Source organism: Falco punctatus (genome assembly GCF_963210335.1).
Source record: "Falco punctatus genome assembly, chromosome: 6".
Classification (NCBI taxonomy): domain Eukaryota; kingdom Metazoa; phylum Chordata; class Aves; order Falconiformes; family Falconidae; genus Falco; species Falco punctatus.
In genome coordinates this window covers 10,439,670-10,449,186 of record NC_137585.1, presented here as the reverse complement: position 1 = coordinate 10,449,186, position 9,517 = coordinate 10,439,670, and the positions used below count along the sequence as shown (strand labels likewise).

General features: G+C 38.9%; 1 protein-coding gene across 2 annotated transcripts in view; it reads right to left on the bottom strand.

Moving 5' to 3' along the window:
* NTF3 (neurotrophin 3) overlaps window positions 1–9,517 on the bottom strand; it is an 80,317-nt gene that overhangs the window by 36,359 nt on the left and 34,441 nt on the right. The window lies entirely within an intron of this gene.

The window sequence follows — 9,517 nt, the reverse complement described above, 5'->3', positions numbered from 1 at the left end:
TTTTCTGTGTCTCTAAACAGTTTTTTAAAAAACTCATTTTAACCATTAAAAGATATTTTTAGTTTCTATCTTTCTGAGAGAGGGATGCAGAGATAGCTTTTCCCTTAATTCCTTTTTCTGCTCAAGTTCTGTCTAACTATGATCAAGGCACAGTGCATTGTAGCAGGAGAAAAATGAGGAAAAGAGTATGTGCAGAATATCAAGAGCAGAAAGAAGATGATGAAAAACTAGAGATGCCAAAGGTCCTCAAAGAGCCTAACCTTTCCTGAAGTCAAGCAGAAGAGATTCAAACAAGAATTTTTCTTTTTACAAAGATAAGGAAAGCTATTGAAAAAGAACATGAGCAATAATAATGTCTTGGGGGCTTGGTCAGAGGTCCTAGATTTGCTTCATACCATGGCATTCGGAAGAGGGAGGCAGTCACCCGACTGTGACAAAGAAATTTTGAAAGGTATCAGCATCATATAAAGAAAGGAAAAATGGGGATAAAACCTTTTTACAAAACATATTTGATTTTTTTTCAATTGAGTAAGTAATTTCAGGGGAGCTTGTGGACCCTATCTGCCTAGATGGTGATGGGGAACAACTGTGTCAAACTGAGAAAACAAAGTATTACCAGCTCCTGATATACGTTTAGGGGAGAAAAAGAAAAAAATCTATGAAAAAGTACCAGGTTGCACAGCAGAAACAAAACAAATTGCATGTTTTGGAGGGAAAGCAAGAGAAGACCACATCTGAGTTACCAAACCACGAACCCATAGGAACATGCAAACACAGGAGAAAATTGAGGACTACAAGCACAAATTTACAAAAGACAATCAGAGCCAACTTGTGAAGGAAGCATAAAGGATTGCATTATGCATGGAAAAAAAGCACCAGCTTATGCAGCTCCAGCTTTTGTAAAGAATTGTTTTGCAACGAAGAAGCAAGACTGTTCTGCAAATTATGCCACAACAGAGCTGAGGGTATTTACCAAGAAACTCAGTGTGTATGCATTTTGCATGGTTGAAGAAAATAAGTATTGGTTGGAACTATTGAGTAGCTTTCTACATCTATTAAATGGAACATTACCTTCAAACCAAATTAAAACTTTCTGACTTAGAGATTTTCCTGTTGTACCCAAGTTAAAGTGAAACTTGGAATAATGGGAAATCATCAAGAATGTTACGGTGTTATGTGACAATGTTTTATTCCAAGGTTGTCCTTAAATTTAAGTTAAGAGATACTGTATGTATTTTTTTAAAGATAATTAGGTATACACAAGTGGAAAACATTGAAAGAGAAATGCAATATGTTTACCTCAAAAAGAGTGTAGGGAGACCGAAACACAATCAAAAAAAAAGCTTTAAAAAATCGAATTCACATCTCAAATGATGGTGGTTTCCCAGAACTTAGATCTGGGCCTAGGCTGACATAGGTAGTTTCTTTGTATTTTGGGGGGTCTCTATTACCCATTTCATTAGTATGCAGTATGTACTACCCATTTCATTAGTATGCAGAAGTTATATTATTTGCTCAAATGTCCAGTAGATAGTTCAAAGCAAGAATACCTGCTTATGTAATCAAAAGACTAAAATCAAAGTATCTGTGAATTCTCATAATTGAAATGTAAAAAAACACAAATAGAAAATCTATTTAAATAAAGAACAGGACATCTTCCGACTTGTTTTATGTACAGCCAGTGCACACACACACACACATATATATATACACATGTCGACGTGTATATGTATAACACACACACAAATATATATATATATATATATATATATATTACATGTACAGATGTAAATACCAATATCTAAAGCAGAAAAGTCAGTAGATCAGATGCTATCTAGAGACTCATAATAGATTTTAGGCTTCTGATTTCCCACTCAGAGAAGATTTACAGGTGCTACATTTCTATTTCAAATTATAAGAGCAAGTTTGAGATTACCTATAAATAAATTTTAATTATCACAATACTGAAAGATTATGACACAGCTAATGGTCTTTAACTGGAATCCAGGCTGCAGTGTGAAAGGTAGAGTAGGAAAGACCAAGGCAGAGAATTTCCTGTGATATGAGAGGCAAAACTTCAGATGAATTTCTTTTTTGTTTCTGTGCATGACTGTGTAGTATTCGAGATAGCTGCACAAACTGATGACAAAAAGATACTTTTAAAAATGGCCTTCAAAAATCATTTATCTTTAGCATAATTTAGCCCTTTTTGAGACTAGGTTTTGTTGTTGATAACTGGCAAAGATGGGCTGGTGCTGAACAAACTTGACACCTGGCCCTTTTCATACTAATCTTTCCGTCTTTCCAGATGGCAAAGTTTACTTCTGTTCCCATCTGTTCCTTTTCAGTCAGAAAAAGGAAGGAAAAAAATGAAATTGCTAAAACATTTCATGGCTTTTAGAAAGGATCTTTGAGATTCTTTTCAAGTCCTTTATTCTGGACCACATTCCTGTGGAAGGCTCGTGATGGCACCTACAATTATTTGCCTCAGTTCAAAGGTATAAAGCCAGGTTTCATTTTTCAGGTCTGCCTGAGACAATTCATCTGGATGGAATTCACAGATGGAAAAACTGCAAGAGCTGGAGTCATCACATCAGCACATACTTGCAAAAAAGAGTAAACAAAACAAGCAAGCAAGCCAGCAAACAAACCAAAGTGGTATCAGACTTGTGATCAGATAACTTTTGATGCCATCTAGCAGCAGACAGGCCAGAGCAGAATTTCAGATGAAATTATGGTAGTTCAGATTTGGGAAACTGTTTCTACATTAAGAAAAGGTTTTGTGCAGAAACAGTCACTCCCATTTCCCTGGTTATTTGCAACCGTTTCTCTGTTGAGTTCTCAGGTCTAAATTTTCACTGCCTCAAGATGAACTTATTCCCTGGGGTTCCATTGGGCTTCTTCCATGTAAGAGGGGTCACAATTAAGCCTCTGTTAAGCTAGTTATCTGCAACGCTAGCAACTGACTATTCAAGAATATTCAGCAGGAGGATGATAGAAGCTGATGGATGGGAATAGATAGAAAAAAAAACCAAAGTGAAATCCATCAATGGAAATCTGCCAGCTAACCAGGAAATCATTTTGGATGCTACTTGTTAGTCTATAAGTTTCCATGTGTTACTAAAAAATACCAGTTAATCTGAGGAAAATTCAGAAAGCAATAGGAATAAACAAGTTTCTAGGGATATTTATGGATAAAAATTAAAATAATCGAATTTATGGACCTGGATGAAGGAAGGCTGTAGTACCCATGCGTGCACACATTTGAATATCTTTAATAGCAAGAAGCTGTCCATACCTTTCTCTTGCCACTGATTTGGCACAGTTCCCTTAGAAGACCAAGAAGATTCCTGACTCCAGTCATCCTAAAAGAGGATGTTGTCCTGAGGGAACTGGAAAAAGGCTATAGCTTAGTTCATGTGCCCCATCAAACAGTCTGAATGCCTGAAAGGAGCCTCAGCATCTTTGCAGGGACATGGTAGAGCAATCTCCTGCATGGCACAGCCTCTGCTGATGCTGCAGGCACTGCAGGGTGCTGGCTCATAAAGTACTGTCTCTTCCACTCCAGGTGAGTCTTTTTACACATTGGGGTGTCTTAACACCGATATACAGAGTGTGTTTGGGCAATTTGTTTCTGGAGAGCTTTGCAATGCTATCCAGGCAGAAATAAGGCTAGTTATCCTGGTGCAGTTTTGTTCATTGATTGGAGGATCAGGAGACTCTCCTTAACCAAGATGCTGTATTAGGTAGGCATGCCAATTTGTATAAAGTTTATTTCTGGACCTCTGTCCAGCTTGCTGCGAAGCTGTATACATACCTCAATTATCTTTGGGAGATGCTGCTAAGTTGTTCTCCAAGGACAGATTGTTTATCAAATTATTTCTGTTATTTTCAACAATGATACCTTTTACTTCTTCCTCAAAGAATAACATCATAAAAAATGACCACTAGAAGTTAACTAATGAAAAAGAAAAATTTAAAACAACCTCTAGTTTAAATTTGCCAGCTGTCCTGCTGCCACCCAGAACTGTGTTGTTGTGAACAACTTTTACATGGAAAAAGCACTCACTACTGCAGTAATGAGTGGCACTCGAGTGGTATGGGGGAGGAAGACTTGAACTGGAGTGATGGAAGCCCAATCACATCATGAATTTAAAATTAGACATGACAGAGCTTTGAAGAATATGCTATCTGGCTGGCTAGAATCTTAGGACCACAAACCATATTAGGAGATATTACACTTCAATGGGAGATGGATTTTGTTGGTTTTATTTCTTCATTTCTGAGGAATTCCACTTGACCTCCCAAGCTCAGCAGCTTTCAGAGTCCTCTGTGAGGGGACAGTATCATGCCCTGTCAACAGGCTTCACTGGCTTTCTCCTTGTAGCTGCAAGTCCAAGTTCCCTGCTCTGTGGATGGCTGGTGTCTCTGGCAGTGAACAGATGGGTCAGCAAGGAGACAGGGTTTTGCGCAAGGGGGAAACCTGCCAGGTTTTTAAACAGCTTTGGTGTCCAGTGGAATTTACTTGAGATTTCGTAGAACAAACGGGAATGGTTTGTTTCTGAGGAACTGGCAAATTCTATCAAAGGAATGGACGTGCTATATTTTTTTTTCCAAACAAGTATACCAGTTATCTAGTATAGGCATATTCTCTTTCTCTCTCAGACTTCTCTGATTCAACATACTAAAATGTTTTGGATGTGCATCCATGTTTTTTAAAAAAAAACAAACACCAAGACACAAATTTAAGGTCTGGTTACAGTCACACTAATTTTAGCAGGATCTCCTGGGTGAAACTGAGGTCAAAATTTGGCCTGCAATCAGGTAGATTTCCACGTTTGCTCAACTGGGGACTCCTGCTTCTGTGTAAATCAGAAATAAATGCATTGAATTCAGTGGAGGTGCTTGTATCAAACCTGTCGTCAGAGGCTGAGTCAGTAAAGGCATGATTGAACCAAAGAACCAGAGAAACATTATGGTAAACAAACTCACCAAAGAGCAACTAAGCCACTCAGGTTTGTTAAAGGTGGTTCAGAGGATAGTGAACACTGAAAAGTCACCAGCTTTTATTTCAGAGGAATGAGGTAATGAGAACAAGCTATGAGAAAAAAAGTAAAATTAACAGGAAGATTTCCTAGTAAGGACAGAAAAAATGAGAGAAATCAAAGTATTTCACTGGCCTTTAGAAACATATTTCCCCAAAACGCTAACTCTTCCAAGGGAGACCACTCCCTATCCTAACAGATGTGAAAAGCAGCTTTAGCTTCCCAGGGTAAGATTTAACTCCATGAATCTTTTGTTAGTTTTTGGTTTGGTTTGTTACAAAAAAAAAAAAAAAAACACCAACAAAAACAACAAAAAAACCCAAAAAAAACCACCCAAAAAAACCCAACAAACCCAAAACGGCAAACCAGAAAAAGAAACTAATTTTGTAGCAGTGTTTAGATTATTTTGCTTTTTTTTCAGAGCCTGTAATTATTACTCTTTCACCATAAAAGCTAGACATTGTTCTTGAGTGTTTCAAACCTGTAAAGGCAGTTTGCATACAGAAAATTCAGCCCCTCAGCAGAAAAATAGTCTCTGTACAGATGGCTTCATGACTAGTTTTGGTATTACTAAATTGATAGAACATTTTTTCCAATTACATATAAAGCCCATCCAGGAAGAAAAGCATATTAAGGCAATACCTCCTAAAGGTGTTCCAATGTGGTGAGCGGTTTGTTTGCCATCCCTCTTAGAGTTTTACTCGATAAAATTGTCTGTTGCAAATCACGCCCACTAACAGAAGCAGCCAGACTACACCAGCCACTCTACTCCACCAGCAGACAGTCTCTCAGGTGGCACCTGTACTAACAAACAAAGCAGGGCCAGGATACGGTGTCCAACACTGGCGTGCAAAGCCCATGTTGCGTAGGCTGCTTCATGTGCAGTTGCCACACAGAGGGATCAGTTTGGCAGATATGGTACTCACCACACACACCTGAGCAGAAACTGTGACTCTTCTTTAACACACAGACTCGTAAAGTATAAGTATTCATATTCTTGTTTACAAGACTGAGAATATTGAAGTGTTCTAGTTTGTAGGACTTTCAGACCCTCATAATATTGGATTAATTGTGCTTCTATTACTATCGGTGCTAAAACTCCTATTCACTTGTGAAAAGAAGTGTCAACTCTGTTCTTGAAAATCCTGCTTTCTGAGCCTTAGGGCCAGCTAGTTTAAAAATGTAATTGCCATCATTGAGACTAACGTCAAGGAGTTTTTAACTACAGCTGCTTTCAACTTCATATACATCTGAAGAAGCCGCTAGGTAGACCCCTGTGCACAGGAGATATTTAAATAACATGCATTGCTCATCAGATGAAAATCTATTTTCCTTTTTTTTTTAAAAAAAAGAAGTTTATTTTGTCTAAAGTAGAGGGATCTCATTTCTTCCAGTCTAAGTCAGCTGTTTTCCCTGTGTTACAAAAGATGTTGGTGCTAAAAAGAGAATTGAGAGTAGAGGGTGAGCGGGTGGTGTCTATGGGGGTCAGGAAGGACGAGGTGGGAGCACCCTGAGGGTGCCCGGCCCATGAACAGATACTGCTTGTGTGAGTGGCAGTGCTGGGGAGGAGAAGGAGTTACTCAGCACGCCGATGTGATGACAAGAGGCCTGACTCCCTGACAGGAAAGCGAGCACAAGTTTGTAGAGAAATTCCAAGAGGGACAATGACTTGGTCAATGCAACAAAGAGCGATTATATGGCAGTATTACATGGCCTGGAGGGAGGGCAAGGACAGTGCTAGGAAGGCCAGAAGGAGGAGGACAAAGAAATAGGATGCAGTGTTCTGGCAGTGCGGTCACACATTGACCTTTCCTCTTCCATTGGCACAAATGCATGCACGCACCATCCCCACACATATGTACATTCGGCTTATACGTGTCTCCCATCTCCTCTGCAAAATACCCCTGGCCTGAAAACTGGATGCAGTCCATAAAACAGGATACTGGTAAATGATGACTGTCGAGGCTGGGGTAGTGTTTGGTGACCTAACACTGTTTTCAGTTGTGTCATTGAGCAGTCTGAAAGCATAAGGGGTAAAGCTGCGGAAAGATAGAACAGGAGAGAAGGAATGGACAGAAACTAGATAGAAAAGATAGAAATGACAAAAAAAAAAAAAAAAAAAAAAAGTTATATAGAAGGACAGAAAGGGGTTGGGAAAATGGGCAGAGGGGGAAAGCCTAAGGTAATAGGTCTAACGAATATCAATTCAAAGCACCTATATTAAACGTCAGGGAGGAAGTTGGAAAGGCATAATACTGCAAATGAGCTAGTCACAATTTAAACAATAAAATAATGCTGGATTTATTACGTAGAAGTTCTTTCATAGTGGAATAGAGAAAAAGAAGAAAAAAACAGAGAGTGTAGAAAGTCAGTATAATTACAGAAGGCAGACAGAGATGAAAGAGGTCTCCTATTTTAGGAGTATCACCTTATTTGTGGATGTTCTGGTGCCACAAAGATGTAGATGAAACTGAGAGAAGTTACAAAACTGAAAAAATCATAATTAGAAAAGTAGGAAAAAAAAGCTTAAAGAAAAAAAGAATCTTATACACTCCGTAAAACAAAGAATGGGTTTAAGCGACAACAGCTCATGTCAAGTATTGGAAGAGTATATTTAGTAAACAGTAACAAGGAAGGAAAATTGCTCAAGATGTTGGGGGATCTAAGTGGAAGAACATGCAAATATCAATAAAGAGCTAAAAAAAAAACCAAAAAAACCCAGAACCAACCATATCCTTTCAGGAAGATTTTTCAGAAGATTTTTAAGGAGATGTCTGCATCATCTGTTTGGAAAGCTGGTCATGTAAAAGAAGACCATGCAAATTGTGTGAGAAATGAGTGGAGGAAATAGCTTTGTACTTATCTCAGGTGCTGAAAACAAGATCCTGCATAAATCGTTTCAAACTTTTGAATATACAAATCCAGCAAAGGCCCCAGCACATGAAATTACATGTCCCTCTTAGTGACCATGGTTTTGTTACCTAATCCAGAGGAGAGTAAAGTTTCTTTTTTTCTAAGATGGTGTCACTGGACATTTATTTTTGCTGCTACCTTGCAGTTTGGTTTTATGCATACCGCTTATGTGCTAGAAGTTGGTAGAAAAGCATGGGGAATTGTAAAGAGAGGACACACAGAGTCATGTTTCCACATTCTTCAAAACCATTTCTTAAGTATTTCTACTGTAGCCTTTGCATGTAAGGAACAATTTTTTTACTCAGCTGACTGTACATTATCTATTATATTTCCCTAAGGCATTTGTTTTATCATTATCATTTAGTATTTTTGAAACCAAGCTCATAACGGATCATAGCATCTAGATACTTGAAGGTTAACTCAAATACAGCGTACTGGGCAAACTGGTCAAATATCTCCATCAGATTTATGAGGTCTGTATTTGATAGCTAAAAGCCATAACATCTGATCTTGGTTTGAGCAGAAACCAAATACTCTCCAAATCCCATCTCTCAAGGGGACAAAGGCTGCTTTCGTCTTGTGAGTGTGCTTGTCCACCTCCTGGCTGAAGCAGAAGCCACAGGAGAGGATGCTATCTTAGAACTTGTCTAAGCACAGAGCTATTCAGAAGCAGCTGTTGGATTTCAATTTCACACTCACAACCTGAATTCACTTCTACGTGTAGACGAGCCTTTAAACATTCATGTAGAGAGCAATGTACTTCCTTCTGTAATTCTCCAATTAACAGACAGTTACCTCTGACGATATCAATTTAGACTTCTGGCAAATGTGGGTAAATTTTTGTAGGGCATAGCCCAGAAATATATATTTCTGAGTTAACTAGATTAACACTTTCTTACATGCTAACTCAGCTAATGTAGGACAAAACAAGTAAAATCTATAGCAGGGACAAATCTAAAATAAAGGAATTTATTGCTGGAGGGTGTGAAAGAGCAACTGAGAAGCAGCACATTTATTGCTGTGGTTCCATTATGAGCAACACGCACAGCTGAAGCACAGAAAATGTTGGAGGAGTGCTGCAAATCTTACCCTGTAGGACGCAACCCTCCACAAATGTTTCCATCACCTCTGGCACAGGTTTGTAATAGATAATACAAATGGAGCTTGTTCTATGGAAGCTATATCTTTACGTGGTTAGGTAGGTGATGGCTTCCTCTAAAGTGCAGGCAGAGTGGCGATGAGTTACGCAGGCTGGCTTCCTGGCACTGCCTGATGGAAATGTGGAATTACCTGCTGTCCTTTCCATGTGCGTTGAAATGCAACCAACGTGTTACTTCACTGAGCTCCAGCTGACTACCAACGAACTTTGTTTCAGACCCACAACCTTCCCCGACACACCACGGTCCTCATTCACACATACGTTTATCACACATATCTGCAGACACAAACTTAGAAGCCAAACTGGGAAAGACCCTTTTGTGTGCATGTGTGAAGAGGTGGAGAGCAGTGAGAGGTAGAGAAAGGTAAGAGACGGAGGAGTATATGGGCTTGTTCTGATC